The 21,831-nt window shown below is 30.0% G+C and overlaps 1 long non-coding RNA gene across 1 annotated transcript; it reads right to left on the reverse strand.

The window, feature by feature from the left end:
- Positions 1 to 15,269: 15,269 nt before the first annotated feature.
- LOC139866038 (uncharacterized) lies at positions 15,270 to 16,204 on the reverse strand. Its single transcript, XR_011765215.1, has 3 exons — positions 16,107 to 16,204; positions 15,490 to 15,733; positions 15,270 to 15,404 (listed from the first exon to the last, which is right to left on the reverse strand). It is a non-coding gene; the product is annotated as an uncharacterized lncRNA (long non-coding RNA).
- Positions 16,205 to 21,831: the final 5,627 nt, after the last annotated feature.

Raw genomic sequence — 21,831 nt, forward strand, 5'->3', positions numbered from 1 at the left:
GATAATTAAAAAGTATGATAATTAAAAGTGCAATAAATAAAATGACAGTAAATAAAAGTGCGATAAAATATGAAATAAAGGAATTATGCTTATTTAAACTTCCATAATCATGATGTTCGACGTGTTGATTTTAGTTTATTACCATGGGTTAATTGTCCTTTGTCCTGAATTATTCGATATGTCCATACGGTTTTGTCCATAATAGTCCATCAGTCATAAATATAAAGTGTGAGAGTCTTCGTCAAATTATCCTTATACCCGAAGTCAAATATTCCAACTAACTGGGGATTCGAATTGTAACAAGGTCTTAATACTTTGTTTAATGAATACACCAGGTTATCGATTGCGTGTAATCCAAGGTTTTATTACTTTGTTAACAATTACACCAATTACCCTTGTATGTAATTCACCCCTATTTCAACAAGTCTATTGATTATTAATCCATCCCCGTGTCCGGTCAAATGAATAATTATTGGTATTTATAGATATCCCGCCCACCGTACCCAGTCAAGTGTATGTGGTTATATATAAATACGTCAAATTATAAGTGTATATATTAAATTAATGAGGTATCATTTAGTTAATATAAAGCCCATTAATAGCCCATAGTCTAATTTTTACAAGTGTCGTTCTTTTGTCCAAACCTCAATTATTGTACAAAGCCCAATAACCCTGTCTTTAATATTTAGCCCAACATCACGATTAATTTGGCTTAAATAAGCATAATAATAACTTAGCTACGAGACATTAATTTAAAAAGGTTGAACATAAGTTACAATGATTAATAATAGCGTAGCTTTACACGGACAGAATTTCGACTTACACACGTATAACATTCACTAACATAACCTTATTATTATTAATCTTAAATTAAAACTAAAATTAAAATTAAAATATAAATATATTTGAGAGTAGGAGAGACTTAATTATATGATAAAATTCGGCCAGAATTCGTTGTATTTAAAGAATGTGGCGTGCTACAGGAACTCATGCGGTTGCATGAGTTTTGTGCCTTCTGGCCATGCCATCGCATGGCCGTCATTTCCTGGTCACATACTTTTTGGCTCCTAGCTTGTCGACATATTTATTTAATATATATAATATATATATAATTTTATATAATTATATATATATATATTATATTATATTTATGTGCATAGTTGATTTGTAATTTTAGCTCCGTTGCGTCGCGCGTTGATAGTTGGTTCATGTCCCGGTTCTGGATTTTCGAACGTCCTTTCGTACTATTTAATATCTTGTACTTTGCGTTTTACAGCTCGTACTCTTGTAATTTTTAGACGTTTCTCATCAATAATTTGAACCATTTTGATTGTATTTTGTACTTTTTAGCTTTTTGATCGTTTGCGTCTTCAATTCGTCGAATCTGTCTTTTGTCTTCACCTTTTATTATTTAAACGAATATCACTTGTAAATAGAACAATTGCAACTAAAAGCTTGTCTTTCTTAAAGGATAATGCTATGAAATATATGTTCGTTTTTAGCATTATCAGGCACTTTATGGCAGAAAGTGCAGGTCTCCGATTTGTTGGAGTGAAGTGGGGGATAGACAAATTACGGGTCCAGAAATTATCCAAGAAACTACCGAGAAAGTCATTCAAATTCAACAACGGTTGAAAATCGCCCAAAGTCGACAAAAGAGCTACGCAGACAGTAAAAAAAAGATATAGAATTTGAAATTGGTGACATGGTCATGCTTAAGGTATCACCTTGGAAAGGTGATGTTTTATTTGGTAAACGGGGAAAACTGAATCTAAGGTACATTGGACCATGCAAGATTATAGATCGTGTCGGACCAGCAGCTTATCGACTTGAATTACCTCAAAAACTCACTGGCGTACATGATACTTTTCACGTATCGAATCTAAATAAATGCTTAGCCAAAGAAGATCTCACTATTCCTTTAGACGAAATCCAAATCAATGAAAAACTTCAATTCATTGAAGAACTCGTCGAAATAATGGATCGTGAGGTTAAAGGACTTAAGCAAAACAAGATACCAATCGTTAAGGTTCGATGGAACGCTAATAGGGGACCCGAGTTCACCTGGGAGCGTGAATATTAGATGAACAAGAAATACCCACACTTATTTCCTGAAGATACGACAACACCTTTAACTGCTTAAAATTTCGGGACGAAATTTATTTAACGGGTAGGTACTGTAGTGATCCAAACTTTTCCATGATTATATACTATATGAGATTAATATTTACATGAATAAATATTTCCAACATGTTAAGCAATCAAACTTGTTAAGACTTGATTAACTGAAACGGATTTTGTGTTAGTGTTTGACCACCCAGTTTGTTCGATGATTCACGAACGTTATAACATGTATATGACATGATATTTTATATATATATATATATATATATATATATATATATATATATATATATATATATATATATATATGTTTAACATGATGAAATGATAATTAAGTATCTCATTATGTATATTAACATACATAAAACAAGACTACTAACTTAAGAAATTCAAAACGATATCTATACGTAACGATTATCGTCGTAATAACGTCTTAATATTTATATATCATATTAAGATACATTAGTACATCATGTTATCATGATAATGTAACAATTTAACATCTCCTTATATTTAATAACAATGAGATTAATTACATTTAACGAAATCGATAACTTAAAGGTTCCGAAACAACATGTATATGTAACGACTAACGATGACTTAACGACTCAGTTAAAATGCATATACATATGGTGTATTAAGATGTATTAGTACACTTTCGAAAGAATTCATGACACATATCAAAGTACTTCTACTTAACAAAAATGCTTACAATTACATTCTCATTCATTTTCATCAACAATTCTACTCGTATACGTACAATAGATGTACTCGTATTGTACGAAACTTTTAGACGTATTTACTATTGATCTATACCAATAAAAACCTGCTCTTAGCAGCCCTTATTTAGTCAACAAACATGTGGAACCATCATTTGGCAACTAGCATGAATTATTACACTAAAAATCAAATTACAACTTGCATATATGGACATGCTCATTCATGAATTTGAGCACACACACATACACTTTCATTTTTCAATTTTCTTTCATCCATTTGATCTCTCTCTTGTTCCATGATGATGTTCTAAGTGTTCTTCATCATATTCATCAAAATCTACATCAATCTAGCTCATAAATCCAACCTTTGATCAACCTACAAAACAACTACTCAAGAACACTTCAATAACACTTTCAAATTTACTAGTTTACTTCCAAGCTTTCTAATCCATTCCAATCAATCATCTAAGATCAAGCCATCCAAGATCCTTTGAAGCTCTAGATCATTTCTTGTCATTTCTAGTAGGTTTACCTACTAATTTTGAGGTAGTAATGATGTTCATAACATCATTCGATTCATATATATATATATATATATATATATATATATATATATATATATATATATATATATATATATATATATATATAACTATCTTATTCGAAGATTTAAACTTGTAATCACTAGAACATAGTTTAGTTAATTCTAAACTTGTTCGCAAACAAAGTTAATCCTTCTAACTTAACTTTTAAAATCAACTAAACACATTTTCTATATCTATATGATATTCTAACTTAATGATTTAAAACTTAGAAACACGAAGAACACCGTAAAACCGGACATACGCCATCGTTGTTAAACCGGGGGCTGTTTTGGGTTGAATAATTAAAAACTATGATAACCTTTGAAATAAAAGTTGTTCTTCTGGGAAAATTATATTTCTTATGAACATGAAACTATACCCAAAAATCATGGTTAAACTCAAAGTGGAAGTATGTTTTTCAAAATGGTCATCAAGATGTCGTTCTTTCGACGGAAATGACTACCTCTTTCAAAAATGACTTGTAACCTGTATTTCCGACTATAAACTTATACTTTTTCTGTTTAGTTTCATAAATTTCAGTTCATTATGAAATCATAGCAACTTGATTCACTCAAAACAGATTTAAAAGGAAGAAGTTATGGGTAAAACAAAACTGGATATTTTTGCTTGTTTTAGCTACGTGAAACTTTGTAACAAATCTATACTAACCATAACTTAACTAACTTATATTGTATTATACATATATTCTAACATATATTATGTAATCTTGATAGACCATAGACACGTATACAATGTTTTGACATATCATATCGACGTCATCTATATATATTATTTGGAACAACCATAGACACTCTATATGCGGTAATGCTCGAGTTAGCTATATAGGGTTGAGGTTGATTCCAGAATAATATATATACTTTGAGTTGTGATCGAGTCTGAGACTTGTATACACTAGTTCGTGGATTGATTCGAGATAATATATCGATTTATTTCTGTACTACTAACTGTGGACAACTAATTGTGGACTACTAACGTTGGACTGTTAACTTAACAAACTTAAATCGTTAAAATGTAATAAAAAATGTTGTGAATATATTTCGATCATACTTTGATATATATGTATATATTTATTATAGGTTCTTGAATCGACCCGTGGCCAAGTCTAATTCTCGACGAATTAGAAATCTATGAAAGTGAGTTATAGTCCCACTTTTATTATCTAATATATTTTTGGGATGAGAATACATGCAGTTTTATAAATGTTTTACAAAATAGGCACAAGTAATTGAAACTACATTCTATGTTGAATTGCTATATCGGATATCGCCTTTGTTGAACTTGGTAGCCCATGAATTGGTGTTTATTATAATTGCCACTAATTGACGCGAATCCTAAAGGTAGATCTATGGGCTTTGACATGCCCCAGTCAGAGAATTTGAACTGCTTTAGTACTTCGATTTTTCTCAAAGACGAGTGGTTCTGTTTTGGGGATATTCTAGATGTATTTTGTTAATGTCGGTTACCAGGTGTTCAAACATATGAATGATTTTTATACAGTTGGCTATTTATGAGAAAGGAAATCTTGTGGCCTATTATTACGATTTGAAAAATATATAGGTTAAACCTATAACTCACCAACATTTTTGTTGCATTTAAAGCATGTTTATTCCCAGGTGATTATTAAGAGCTTTCGCTGTTACATGCTAATTTAAGGACAAAAATTGGAGTCAGCATGCTTGTAATATATTGTTTAAAAAACTGCATTCGAAGATTTAAATCGATGTGTAATATTATTGTAAACCATCATGTAATGGTCGTGTGTAAAATGTTATCTTTTAGATTATCATTACTTGATATTCTACATTATAGTTTTAAACCTTTATCGATAAAATAAAGGTTATGGTTTGTTTTAAAAATTAATGCAGTCTTTGTTAAATGTCTCATATAGAGGTCAAAACCTCGCAACGAAATCAATTAATATGAAACGTTTATAATTGTTATGAACGGGACATTTCACTACAGCCCCATCAAAAATAAATAAGTCCAATTGTTTAACTAAATAGTGGGAAGCTCATTAAATAAAGGAGATTCGATGGTTGATCTTAGCTGTATTCAAATCAAATAAGAGAAAACAAAAACTGCACCACCACCTCTTTATATTTATCATTACTGCACCTTTATCTATAATCATTATCGTTACAGTTTTTATCTATTACCTCCATGATTAGCAGTGACCACAAAGGTGTTGGAGGCTCATTTAAACTAAACAGAAAAACAGCATCGTAGCAGCACTGTGTAGCAGCAGTTTGTAGGTGTGGTTTTCGATGGATTTTAAAATAGAAACAGACGGGTTTAGCAGCTGTTGTACGAATTCGTGGCTGCAAACAGGAAACATAAGAAAGCAGCAGTGAAATAGTTAGTGTTGGAGTGACGGTTGTAGGTGATGGAAAATGTGGTGGGTTTGTTCGAATGAGTATAGCCATGGTGATGAAGGTGTTTAATTGGTTAAAGTGGGTTTCAAAGGAATACAGAAAGAAAGAAAATAGCGAGCTGCAGTAGGAGTTTTGTTATAGAATTTGAACCAGAAAATAGGAAGTAAAGTGGAATTTCTTAAGTTGATATTGTTTCATATGGTGGTTTATGGTTCAACTAAGTTAGTAAGGGTGGTTCGTGAGTGTGGTTAACGGTTGTGGTAGTTGATGACTAATAGAAAAGAAGGAAGCAAGGAAGCGGTTTGTAATCGGGTCATAGAAAAGATTCAAAGGTGGTGGATATGGGTTGCTATTGTTGATTCTTTAAAACAAGAAACATGAAGTACTAGATGTTGTTGTGGTAGTTCCCGAATGAGAAGAGGAGATGGTTGTAGTGATAATGAAGATGTTATGAGAGTTGATTTAATATCCTTGAATGTATCCTATGTATATGTATATATAATATATGATTCATTTGTGATTGAGTTAAATGAAGGAGACAAAACAATCAAATTAGTTTGTGGGGTTATTAAGGTCGACAGAAATCAATTAGGTACAGAAGATGAAGAAAAAAAATTAAAAGTAGATGGAGATTGATAATTGAATTTGTATGTATAGAATGGATTTAGTAATAATCGGAGACATGAATCAATCAAGAGGACAATTTAAAAAATAGGAAAAGGACTTGAAATAGATTTGTTCAATTAATTGATCTTATATATTACATTTACGTTTATTATTAATAATTAATATATATTAATAATAATAATGCTACAATATTATAAAACTAATAATAATAATTAATAATAATGTTAATAAAAATATATAAAAATGATGGTAATAATAATGTTAAACATAATAATTAAAAATACTACTAATAATAAATAATAGAAATAATAATGATAATAAATATATTAGGAATAATAACATAATAAATTACATGTATCAAATTTCATATCTATATATCATATTAAAATAATATCATTCATAATACTGATATTAATATAGATATTAATATTTATTTTAAAAATAACCATTTTAATATAGTAACTATATTTTATCTTTTAATTATATATATATGTATTAATAATGCAACTTGCAATTACATTTATTAATAATCATATATTATATGAATACATCTATTGAGTATTTAATATTTATATATTTTATAAATGTTATAATATAATAATTACTATTAGAGATCTTATATATATATATATATATATATATATATATATATATATATATATATATATATATATAGTCAGAATAATATCATATATCTATTTATATATATTCATCCTATTGATAACTTATTTATCTTGTTATTTTACATTTTTAATTCTAATTGATTACAGTATATTTTATTAATATTATATATACACTTATATATATATATATATATATATATATATATATATATATATATTCATTAAATTGTTCATGAATCGTCGGGAATAGTCATAGGTTAAATGAATTCATGTAAACATTTCAAAAATTTCGTGACTCACTAATATAGGCTTTGCTTATCGTGTCGGGATCACATATATAGATTAAGTTTAAATATGGTCGAAAATTTCCGGGTTGTCACGTTACCTACCCGTTAAAGAAATTTCGTCCCGAAATTTAATTGGGATGGTCATGGCAGACAATAAGTATGTTTTCATGACTCATATGAGCTGATAAATAGAGTTTTATTACTGTGGAGTAATATGGATAAGATAATTCGATTACTCGAAGCGTACGAGTGAAGCTATCACAAAAGAGTGAAATGAAGTAAATAGAGGTTCGTCTTAACCGGTGACGTAGTCACGGTTAATTTCTGGAATTTCAGGGATTTAGAGAAAATCTTCGTAATAAGATTTGATTCTTCAATGATTAAGGAAATTAAGATTCTCTTTAATTAAATGCGGAAATCTGCCTTGATTTTTTTATCAGATATTTCACTATAAATTAACTTCTTCCATTCTATTACATTTACCACTCCTATACTCAATTTCCAAATTCAAAAGATTGTGAAAATGCTTAATCCAGTTCTGATCCTTGTCCTTATCCTGATTATCGCAACAATCATTCTCCTTTTCCAACTTTCACCAGAGGAATCTGTTTACTTCTACTCCGCCCTTGGGGTTATAGTGTTTTTAATTCTCCCGTGTCTTTATGTTGCGATAAACATTGATATATACGGTTTGTAATTTCTGTGTTGCTATCGGGCTTTATATCCTCCCTTATATTTCGGAGCTCCATGCTTTTGTTTTCTCTTCCCGACTTTAAATAAAGCAAGTAATGTTCCAGAGGTATGAACTTTCAAAAGGATCATGAATAATGTTCTAAGAAAAGAGGTTGTAATAGCACGATCTTGATTAGTTAAATTACCAGAATTCCAGAGAAAAGATAGAACTATCAAGAAATTATGTTCTTGATATGTTTATATATTAGATAGAATGTAAGAGTGGTGTAACATGGCACATGATGACGTTATGGTTTGTGAATCATCACGTTTTGTTTAGAAACTCAGCATGACTTACTGTAATATAATCACGTTGATCAAGTGTCATTATATTATACTAACTCATGCTTCAGTTCCCAACACTACTTCAAAAAATATTCATACTTTAAACTCAGAGGTTTTAGATGTTTAGAAACTAAAACAGTTTTCTTTAAGATGTAATACAGATAGCGCGAAGAGATAAATAATATCAGACAAGAATATTTATGAAGATATCTTCAGAAATATTGAGGATATTTATAATGAAAGATATGATAATATCTTATAATTCTACAATCAAAATGTGATGAAGAAATTCATTCACAATGATTTAGAACAATTACGGAGCAAGGTATTCGCTAAAGATTTCATCAGCTTTTTCAAAACTCGAAAAACTAATTCATTGACTAAAGCGCTTTTCAGAAATTCAGAATTGAAGTTCGTAAATCCAGGAGATAAAAGTTATATATATATATATATATATATATATATATATATATATATATATATATATATATATATATATATAACTATAACTGTTGTCATAGAATTGCTGAGAAATTCGAGATTATCGATTGATGCCTCTCGGTATTTGGTATCATAATTATCGTTGCAAGATGCCGATGAGTTCATGATAAGACTTCAATAGATAAATATAGTGATTTGTCAGAGAGATTTAAGTCAAGGAGCAACGAGGTTGCCGGTACGTCTGCTAGTAATATGGTGGAATATAAAAGGTTCCCCGGTAACGATGGCGAAAGGGCAACGTATATATCGAAGTTATAATAAGACTGTTTCGACTGAAAAATCGAAGTTGACTTGCTGAAGCTGTGACAAAACTGACTACTTTGGAAAGGGATTGCAATGTTATTTTCAGTAATAACAATGCCAAAGTAGCTAGCACGGATACGTGTTAAACGTTTACTCAGGTTTCGAGTGTTTTCAGGTGCATGACTATATGCATCAATCTTTTCTTCTGTAGATGAAGTGCGGTTGGTTCATCCTCTCGATTGAGGTATTTTCAAGAATCATGAAAGGTTTGAACGCAGATTGTAATCGTCAAGATATAAATGAGGTTTAAGATGAAATCAAGTGGCAAACTTGAAGAAATGTTTAGTTTCATATGTTATAATCAATATTTTAATTCATTTTAATTGTCTAATGTTAGTAGTTCACTGTTAGTAGTCTACAGTTAGTAATTCAATAATTCGTATGTAGTTTAATATATAATATTCGAATTAATTAATACGTATCGTGACCCATTGTATACATGTCTCAGACTCGGTCACAACTCAAAGTATATATATTATTTTAGAATCAACCTCGACCCTTTATATGCTAACTCGAGCATTACCGCAATATAGAGTGCCTTACGGTTATTCCAAACAATATATATAGATGACGTCGATATGATATGTCAAAACATTGTATATGTGTCCCGATTTATTCGACGATATTTAAAGTGCGTAAAATAAATAACAGAAATTAAATGATGATGAATAAAATTGCGAGAATTTAAAATTGCGATAAATAAATTTGCGATAAATAAATGTAATAAGGAATTAACAGTTAGCTAGGAACAGTTAGCTAGGATTTTGTTAGCGTGGATTCTTAACAAAATTTCTCATAGTTAATTTGTTTGTTTTCTAACAAATTTTATTTTGTCAATTGTTTTCTTCATTATGCCACTTGTTGGATTCTGATAGGTCAAAATCCAAATATGAAATTGAATGAAAATGGTTATTCTGCGGTGAACGGATACATATATCTGTGGATGTAAGTAGGATAGTAAATGACTGTTGAATCAGATTGGAAGAATGTACAGTGTAACATATTAATGTGAAATTTGAATATTCCTCGGGTATTACCTACCCGTTAAAATATTTTCACCATTAACAGTTTGTACAAAAGAATTTTTAATTACAATCTTTATGAAAACATATATGAAATGTCCCGTTCATATTGATTATAAATGTTCCATATTAATTAATTTCGTCGCGAGGTTTAGACCTCTATATGAGACGTTTTTCAAAGACTGCATTCATTTTTAAAACAACCATAACCTTTATTTTATCTATAAAGGTTTAAAAAGCATTACGTAGATTATCAACTAATGATAATCTAAAATATACCGTTTACACACGACCATTACATAATGGTTTACAATAAGAATATATTACATCAAAAATAAGTTTCTTGAATACAGTTTTTACATAATATCATACAAGCATGGACTCCAAATCTTGTCCTTATTTTAGTATGCAACAGCGGAAGCTCTTAATAATCACCTGAGAATAAACATGCTTAAAACGTCAACAAAAATGTTGGTGAGTTATAGGTTTAACCTATATATTATCAAATCATAATAATAGACCACAAGATTTTATATTTCAATATACATCCCATACATAGAGATAAAAATCATTCATATGGTGAACACCTGGTAACCGACATTAACAAGATGCATATAAGAATATCCCCTATCATTCCGGGAAATCCTTCGGACATGATAAAAATGAATTCGAAGTACTAAAGCATCCGGTACTTTGGATGGGGTTCGTTAGGCCCAATAGATCTATCTTTAGGATTCGCGTCAATTAGTAGATCGGTTTACTAATTCTTAGGTTACCAAGCAAAAGGGGCATATTCGGCTTCGATCATTCACCCATATAATGTAGTTTAATTTACTTGTGTCTATTTCGTAAAACATTTATAAAACTGCATGTATTCTCATCCTAAAATATTAGATTTTAAAAGTGGGACTATAACTCACTTTCATAGATTTTTACTTCATCGGGAAGTAAGACTTGGCCACTGGTCGATTCACGAATCTATAACAAATATGTACATATATATCAAAGTATGTTCAAAATATATTTACAACATTTTTAATACGTTTTACTGTTTTAAGTTTATTAAGTCAGTTGTCCTTGTTAGTAACCTACAACTAGTTGTCCATAATTAGATGTACAGAAATAAATCAATATATATTATCTTGAATCAATCCACGACCCAGTGTATACACGTCTCAGACTAGATCACAACTCAAACTATATATAATTTTGGAATCAACCTCAACCATATATAGCTAACTCCAACATTACTGCATATAGAGTGTCTATGGTTGTTCCAAATAATATATATAGATGGGTCGATATGATATGGCAAAACATTTGCATACGTGTCTATGGTATCCCAAGATTACATAATATATTAGAATACATGTATAATACAATATAAGTTAGCTAGGATATGATTTGTATAGAATTGTTACAATATTTCCCGTAGCTACAACAATCAAAAAATATCCAATCTTGTTTTACCCATAACTTCTTCGTTTTAAATCCGTTTTGAGTGAAAAGAATTGCTATGGTTTCATATTGAACTATATTTTATGAATATAAATAGAAAAAGTATAGGTTTATAGTCAGAATTACAGGTTACAATTCGTTTTTGTAAAGGTAGTCATTTCAGTCGAAAGAACGACGTCTAGATGACCATTTTGAAAAACATACTTCCACTTTGAGTTTAACCATGATTTTTGGATATAGTTTCATGTTCATAAGAGAAATAATTTTCCCAGAATAACAACTTTTAAATCAAAGTTTATCATAGTTTTTAATTAACTAACCCAAAACAGCCAGCGGTGTTACTACAACGGCGTATATCCGGTTTTACGGTGTTTTTCGTGTTTTCCGGTTTTAAATCATTAAGTTAGCATATCATATAGATATAGAACAAGTGTTTAGTTGATTTTAAAAGTCAAGTTAGAAGGATTAACTTTTGTTTGCGAACAAGTTTAGAATTAACTAAACTATGTTCTAGTGATTTCAAGTTTAAACCTTCGAATAAGATAGCTTTATATGTATGAATCGAATGATGTTAAGAAAATCATTACTACCTCAAGTTTTGTGGATAAACCTACTGGAAAAGATACAAATGGATCTAGCTTCAAAGGATCCTTGGATGGCTTGAAAGTTCTTGAAGCAGAATCATGACACGAAAACAAATTCAAGTAAGATCATCACTCGAAATAAGATTGTTATAGTTATAGAAATTAAACCAAAGTTTGAATATGAGTATTACCTTGTATTAGAAAAATATATTACTGTAAATAAGAAAGATTTCTTGAGGTTGAATGATCACTTTACAAGATTGGAAGTATGCTAGCAAACTTGGAAGTATTCTTGATTTTATGAAACTAGAACGTATAGAATTTATGAAGAACACTTAGAACTTGAAGATAGAACTTGAGCGAGATCACTTAGATGAAGAAAATTGAAGAATGAAAGTGTTTGTAGGTATTTTTGGTCGTTGGTATATGGATTAGATATAAAGGATGTGTAATTTTGTTTTCATGTAAATAAGTCATGAATGATTACTCATATTTTTGTAATTTTATGAGATATTTCATGCTAGTTGCCAAATGATGGTTTCCACATGTATTAGGTGACTCACATTGGCTGCTAAGAGCTGATCATTGGAGTGTATATACTAATAGTACATACGTCTAAAAGCTGTGTATTGTACGAGTACGAATACGGGTGCATACGAGTAGAATTGTTGATGAAACTGAACGAGGATGTAATTATAAGAATTTTTGTTAAGTAGAAGTATTTTGATAAGTGTATTGAAGTCTTTCAAAAGTGTATGAATACATAATAAAACACTACATGTATATACATTTTAACTGAGTCGTTAAGTCATCGTTAGTCGTTAGATGTAAATGTTGTTTTGAAACCTTTAGGTTAACGATCTTGTTAAATGTTGTTAACCCATTCTTTATTATATCTAAAGAGATGTTAAATTATTACATTATCATGATATTATGATATATTAATATATCTTAGTATGATATATATACAGTTAAATGTTGTTACAACGATAATCGTTACATATATGTCTCGTTTCGAAATCATTAAGTTAGTAGTCTTGTTTTTACATATGTAGTTCATTGTTAATACACTTAATGACATGTTTACTTATCATTTATCATTATTAAACATAGTGTATCAATATCTTAATATGATTCATATGTATTTAGTAAGACGTTATAACGATAATCGTTATATATATCGTTTCGAGTTTCTTAATTCAATAAACTCAATTTTATGTATATAACTCATTGTTAAAATACCTAATGAGATACTTACTTATCATAATATCATGTTAACTATATATATAATCATATATATGTCATCATATAGTTTTTACAAGTTTTAACGTTCGTGAATCACCGGTCAACTTGGGTGGTCAATTGTCTATATGAAACCTATTTCAATTAATCAAGTCATAACAAGTTTGATTGCTTAACATGTTGGAAACACTTGATCATGTAAATAACAATTTCATTTAATATATATAAACATGGAAAAGTTCGGGTCACTACAGTACCTACCCGTTAAATAAATTTCGTCCCGAAATTTTAAGCAGTTGGAGGTGTTGACGAATCTTCTGGAAATAGGTACGGGTATTTCTTCTTCATCTGATCTTCATGTTCCCAGGTGAACTTGGGTCCTCTACGAGCATTCCATCGAACCTTAACAATTGGTATCTTGTTTTGCTTAAGTCTTTTAACCTCACGATCCATTATTTCGACGGGTTCTTCAATGAATTGAAGTTTTTCGTTGATTTGAATTTCGTCTAACGGAATAGTGAGATCTTCTTTAGCAAAATATTTCTTCAAATTCGAGACGTTAAAAGTGTTATGTACAGCTGCGAGTTGTTGGGGTAACTCAAGTCGGTAAGCTACTGGTCCGACACGTTCAATAATCTTGAATGGTCCAATATGCCTTGGATTTAGTTTCCCTCGTTTACCAAATCGAACAACGCCTTTCCAAGGTGAAACTTTAAGCATGACCATCTTGCCAATTTCAAATTCTATATATTTTCTTTTAATGTCAGCGTACACTACAACAAAAGTGTACATATAGGACACCCAAATTGGTCCTATAATGTCGCTTTATAGGACCTTTTGGCCTGAAATGACCAACCGACGGTGTGTACCATCTATGTCGGTCGTATAAAGTATAGAAGGTAAAAAAGGTCCTAAAAGGTAAGAAGATGATGAAACCAGTTATCGAGTCCTATCAGATATTTAACCACCACGCAAAAAGTCCTTAAAAGTACATATCGACTAAATTTTATTTAAGCTGAGACATACAAAAGTGTCCCAAAGGTAAAAATAAATTATGTTAGTACCAACAAAAGCGTCCTATTTAAATTTTTTTTTTTTTTAAAAGACTAAAAAAAATGGTCCAATTATTTTGTTAGTACCCAAATAAAGGTCCTATTATAAAAAAACTATTACATTAGACCAATAAAAAGGGTCCTAATGTATCAATATTCTCTTATAGTACCAAGTAAAAAGGTCCTAATATATACAAATGTTACTTAAAACCACATGAAAAAGTCCTAAAATAATGATTTCTAAGGTTAGTACCATGAAAAAAAGTCCTAATAAAAATATCTTAAACCTTAAAACCACAAAATGAGTCCTAATATATAATGATATGTTACTTTAGTATCACAGAAAATGTCCTATTATAGTTATTTTCAAGGTTAGTACCATTAAAATAAAGTCCTAATATAAAAATATCATTAAACCTTAAAACCACAAAATGGGTCCTAGGATCGGTTTCGGATCGATATTTAAATCCGGTTCAGATTCAGTTCCGTTTCAAATTTAGTTTCAGTTTGGATTCGGATCCGGTTTAGATATTTGGGCCTGAATCAGATAACCTGATCCAGATCGAATAATCTAGTTCGATTCAGTTATTCGAGTCCGGTTCGAATATTCGAATTCAGTTATTATTTATTTAATATGATTATAGGACACCCAATTAATAATTTATACTAAAAAACAAATATGAAATAAAATATTATTAAATTTCATTAAATTATTCTTATAACATAAAAAACACTAAACATAAAAAATTCATATATAATCTAATATATAACGACTTCGAATAACAGTTGACAAAGAAAGTAAAGACAATGAAAAGCAACGCAAAACATCTTGGATCAGCATGCATCTTTATAAATCCAAGATTACCGCCTGTAAATAAACCATCCATATATTTATAAATATAAAATTGCATGTTATAAAAATTAATATTATCACAAGTTTATGGTAGACATACCCATATGAACGTAGAAGGCCACGCGATAGACGCGCCTGTAGCATCTTCAACTTTAAAAAACGAACAATGTGGCCTAACCAAAATATTCACCCTTTTTAATGATCACATGAATATGTACCTTATACCAATCATGTCCAATCTCTATGCCGCCAACTATCTCAGTTTGACCGAAGCTCCTCAACCATCCTTTTTCTAAGCTCTCGTTATGGTTAACAATGATGTGTAGTGAAACTTCATCTCCGACCTAGAATTCCATTTTCAACAAGCAATTATGAATGGTAAAGGTAAATATCTAACACATTAAGTTGTTAAACAGTACTACCTGTAAATAATCACCTTGGTTGATGTTCACATTGGTTAAATACCATCATCATCTTTAACAGTTCATATTTTAATTTATGTAAGTGTGAGCTACTAATCATTAGAAGGCTCTAAGCCTTTCAATGAAATTACTGGTTTCTCCATACATTCATAGGTAGCTACGTCGAAGGTAGCGGCATGATCATTCCATAGCATTAACTTGATTGTATTGCCAATGTACGTTTTGGGGATAGAAATTTCATCACTAATTATGTAGCAGTGTTTATAATGTTATGGTTAACGTATGATTTAGTTACCTGAGATCTATGAGGTTGATGAGCCTCTTTGTTTTGTTCGAAGTTCATGCTGGTTTGATCGTGCTGACACTATCTATGCATGCTATATAATCTATTTGTGATGGTGTTAGTATTTATTAGAGAGACTGCAAACGCGGTCACAATCACCAAGATAATACTTAGTTACACCTACAATAACACCAAAATAAGAAAATGTATAAATAAGCAAACAGTAAAAATAGATCTATAACAGCAACAACAAAAACAACTCATGAGAGCATACAAAAACATAACACTATAAATAAACAAGCATAAAAAAAAATTCACAATCATTTAGTTAAAAACGAGCTAGATATGTTTGCGCGTTACAGCAGAAATGTTTCGACGTTTTCAAATAAGATTATTGTTGCTAATACATGCTTGTGTTGTATATGTGTGTCCTGACAGTTTACATTTACAAAACGCATTTTATAGCTTATACCATACTATGGTAAAGAAGTTGTTTACTACAAAAAAAATTCACAAAAAGTTGTGTTGATAAGCATTAACAAATGATTTTGCGTGATCTATTTTATAAAAAAGAACACACGGATGAACCTCTTAAGTCGTCAAACTCAACAAAAGAACCGGATGGTTGAGTATGCCAGTTACTATGCCCAAAAATATTATCTACCGATATTCAAACATATCTAGCAACTAGATGTAAGAATATTAAGATAACTATGCAACATGAAGACTTCTTCACAACAAATTATAATCTGCTAGTTTGATAATAATTCCAAATCAACCCACACATAAGTAAATGGGTTAAAATTGCCCCATCTGATTTATCTAAAAGCATAAAATAAATTAAGAAATAAAAATAAAATCGGCAACCTAAATCGACACCTAGGATCAGTAGCATCCTACCAAGAAGTCGTACCTTTTTAAGCACCATTTAGCATAAGAAAGCCTCCATTTGAGAGGTATAAAAGGTCATCCATGACTCTTTGATGGCATATTTTTTTCATTCTTCAATATTTCACCATCTTGTGAACCTTCCAGCGCAAATTGCCACCACTACTGGTGTTTGTATTCTTTCAAACTTTACAACCTCAATTGTTAACTAGCTGAAAAGGATGAGATACTAATGTTAATTGTGAAAGTTTTTGTTATCTTAATGTTATCAATTGAAGTAGTGAAGAACGAACAATAACAATATAAAATGAATTCATACATGATATATTCACCTACAAAAATACTAATAAAGGATCACAAGGAGTAGTAACACTACATCTACCTCGCTTTTGTTTCTTTCTATAAGACATAATAAATCAACACTAATGTATAACAACATAATGTATTCAACAACATAATAATTAAAACAGATAAGTCATAAATCATACACAAAAATAGGCCACATCAGTTACATAATCCATGAGCAGCAACAACAATTTCAAAAAAAAAAAAAAATCAGAAAAGAACTACCAAAATCACAAGGAGAGGTAAAATAAACTAAATAGATATAAGTAAACCTGAAAATACATAGTAGCTAACACTCTGATTCTTAAACCACAGTCCACGCAACTTCAAACTGGTACACACGTTAAAAAATAATACTGACGGGAAAGATGAAAACAAAGCAAAAAAAAAAAAAAAAAATCTACACACCAATAAACAGCTACTACAAAGCATTTGGAAGAAAAAAAAAACATACTGAAGGATGCATTTGCTATGCAAACTCTCGCTACGCCAAAGGAAGAAGAAAATAAAAGAAATCTGCATGTACAAAGTAAACACAAAAAAAATAACAACAATTTATACCAATTAAACATTAAACCCGCGTCATTGCCTAAGAAACTAACACGTTAGAAGCAAAAAACGGTTGTGAATGAACAACAGTGGACACACTCCATCAATTTAATTAGGCTTTCATTTACCTGGTGATGGAGACCGAAATCAAGAGTTCCTTAAATATGACGGATTGCTTCGTGGTTTATTTTAGGAATCATTTTGGGATGAAATTGAAAGTGAATTTAATAGGATTCGTGCTAAAGGGCTTCATAGTTTCCTCATACAGCAGAGAAAAATGAAATTGAGATATCGTGGTGGTTTTATATTAATATAATGATTGATCACTGAAATTAGGGGTAGAAACATTAGGAATCGATGTTGTGTAAATTGATCTTCGTTTCCTCGCCTAATAGAGCGAAGCTCCATATGAACCCTAGACAACAAAAAATATTCAAGAGTTAAAACAATATACATACTTTTACACCAAAAATAATTAAAAGATAGGAAGTTCAAATTATTTGAAGCTTACGTTGGTGGGAAAAAAATTTACATTCAAAATTTTTCGTGTAGCTGCCGATAAAAAATTAAATCACAAAAAAATTAATGCTTGAAAATTTGAAACTTATCAAATTGCAGAAGATAATATTATATCCCATGAGTAAAGGGAAGATGGTAAAAACACTCGTACTCGATATAGTAAAATACAATTTTATACTTTGAAATAACCCGTAAAATCACGGGTTTATTTAAACGAAACAGTTTAATGATATGTTTTAGGTATTAAGTAAACGTAAATGCTAAAGTTATTTAGTTTAATGACCCGTAGAACCACATAGTCCGACTAAGAAACTCGTCATCTTAACATTTCATCAAACACCTAAAATGCATATTAAACAATCCACATCCAATTATAAGAGAAATATTGGTTGTCATTTTATTTTAAAAATGTAAATTATAATATAAATGTATAATTGGTTTCCTTCTGCCTAACTTTTATACCTTCTCGTACTCAATTAAAAATAATTAATAAAATAATTTAATTTTAATATTTAAAATAATTATTAATAAGATTTAATAATAATAATCAATTAATAAGATTTAATTTTAATTCAAAATTATTTAGATTAATGACATCACCTACCATGCTTAGATTTTTTCTTTTTCTTTTTGATTTTTTTTCTTAGCAAATGAATTAACCTAATAATAACATCATCATTTTAGTATTTTAATACAAACTATAGATACGGTTATACTTATAATTTTTTATATTATACTTAGACTTCTCATGTTTAAACGCGAATGTTTGCTAAACTTAAAGATATATAGATAAATATTCCATAGTTATAATACTATACTTATAAGTTTTATTATTAATTAGTAACTCATATCATCCTAAAATTTGACTATTAATAAATGACAATTAGCACTACTATTATACATATTAAAATAAATAAACTTGATATATGTTGATGATGGATGGTCAATAATCTTTTATTCGCTTCGTGTCTTCTCATGATGGTGATGATATTTTCAATGGGTTGGTGGTGAATATAAGAATAGTGTCTCAACTTCGCCCGGTATGATTTGGAGTTTAGGCTTTAAGGGTTTAGGATATAGGGTTTTATGGTGGAAGGTTCAAATTTGAGGATATAAGGTTTAGGGTGGAGAGATTATGGTTTAAGGATTACGTTTAAGGATTTAACGCTTGAGGATATGTTTTTGGATTATGGTTTAGGGTTTGACATATGGGGTTTAGCTTTTCAGATTATGGTTTAATGTTTAGGTTTTTGGAGAAATGCATTAAGTTTATAAATGGTTAGTGTGATGACCCGTCCTAATCCATCCGGACGAAGTCCACATCGATTATAAACGAATCACAATAGTTGCTTACATCGCGAGGTACTTGACCTCTATATGATACATTTTACAAACATTGCATTCGTTTTTGAAAAGACAACCTTTCATTACATCGAAAGTTGACGGCGTGCATACCATTTTATAATATATCTAACTATAATTGACTTAATAATAATCTTGATGAACTCAACGACTCGAATGCAACGTCTTTTGAAATATGTCATGAATGACTCCAAGTAATATCTTTAAAATGAGCAATTGCACAGCGGAAGACTTCTTTCATACCTGAGAATAAACATGCTTTCAAGTGTCAACCAAAAGGTTGGTGAGTTCATTAGTTTAACATAAATAATCATTTCATAATTTTAATAGACCAGAAGATTTCATATTTCCACTTCTCATAAACATACGTCCCATGCATAGAGACAAAAATATCATTCATATGGATTGAACACCTGGTAACCGACATTAACAATATGCATATAAGAATATCCCCATCATTCTGGGATCCTCCTTCGGATATGATATAAATTTCGAAGTACTAAAGCATCCGGTACTTTGGATGGGGCTTGTTGGGCCCGATAGATCTATCTTTAGAGTTCGCGTCAATTAGGGTGTCTGTTCCCTAATTCTTAGATTACCAGACTTAATAAAAAGGGGCATATTCGGTTTAATAATCCATTCATAGAATATAGTTTCATTTACTCGTGTCTATTTCATAAAACAGTTATAAAAGCAACGCATGTATTCTCAGCCCAAAAATATAAAGGGTAAAAAGGCAAATGAAACTCACGCATATAAATATTGTATAACAGTTAATAAAGCATTTGCATGTATTCTCAGCCTAAAAATGTAATGAGTAAAAAGGGAGCAAATGAAATTCACCATACTGTATTTCGTAGTAAAAATACATATAACATCATTGAACAAGTGTAAGGTTGGCCTCGGATTCACGAACCTATATCAAGTGTATATATTAACACCTCTAATTGTAATCTAACATATTTATATACTAAAAAAAATGTTATCTTAAAAGATTATGTGTTTCATTAATAACTTAATTAAATGTATTAGAAATTATATTAATATATATGATTATATTAAAATGTGTTTTTATATCAATAATACTTTACTTGGTAAGATGATATTAATAATAGGAAATTGTAATATTTTTATAATACTAATAATAATAATAATAATAATAATAATAATAATAATAATAATAATAATAATAATAATAATAATAATAATAATAATAATAATAATAATGAAATAATAATAATAAAGATAACTACCTCAGAGAATTTGGCCTAAAAATAATGCCCATGCCCGGCTCGAACCTGCGACAATCCGCTAACCCGATAACATCTTTAACCATTACTCCATTTGTGATTTTCTGATATAATATGGATTCAATATCTATATATCTATTATCTATCTATTTTCATCTTCCTCTTCTAAAACCCAGCTCAAGTCCTTTGGCCCAACAGCAAGTCAATTGGCCCAGGAAGTATTAATTTGGCCCAATGATCTGTTATTGCTATTTAATAAATGAATAACAAAAAGATTGCAGCAAGCCAGGATCGAACACCAGACCATTTGTTTAAACTCAAACACCCAAACCATTCATCTGCTCCTCCTTTTCTATTCTAATACTTAAATTAATTGTCTTAACTCAACTATCTATATTCCTCTTTTTCCTAATACAAATCCCAAATAACCTCTTCATTGAAAGGACCCGTCCTAATCCATCCGGACGAAGTCCGTATCGATTATAAACGATTCACAATAGATGATTACATCGCGAGGTATTTGACCTCTATATGATACATTTTACAAACATTGCATTCGTTTTTGAAAAGACAATATTCATTACATCGAAAGTTGACGGTATGCATACCATTTCATAATATATCTAATTATAATTGACTTAATATTAATCTTGATGAACTCAACGACTCGAATGCAACGTCTTTTGAAATATGTCATGAATGACTCCAAGTAATATCTTTAAAATGAGCAATTGCACAGCGGAAGACTTATTGCATACCTGAGAATAAACATGCTTTCAAGTGTCAACCAAAAGGTTGGTGAGTTCATTAGTTTAGCATAAATA

The sequence above is a fragment of the Rutidosis leptorrhynchoides genome, chromosome 9 (assembly GCF_046630445.1).
Source record: "Rutidosis leptorrhynchoides isolate AG116_Rl617_1_P2 chromosome 9, CSIRO_AGI_Rlap_v1, whole genome shotgun sequence".
Classification (NCBI taxonomy): domain Eukaryota; kingdom Viridiplantae; phylum Streptophyta; class Magnoliopsida; order Asterales; family Asteraceae; genus Rutidosis; species Rutidosis leptorrhynchoides.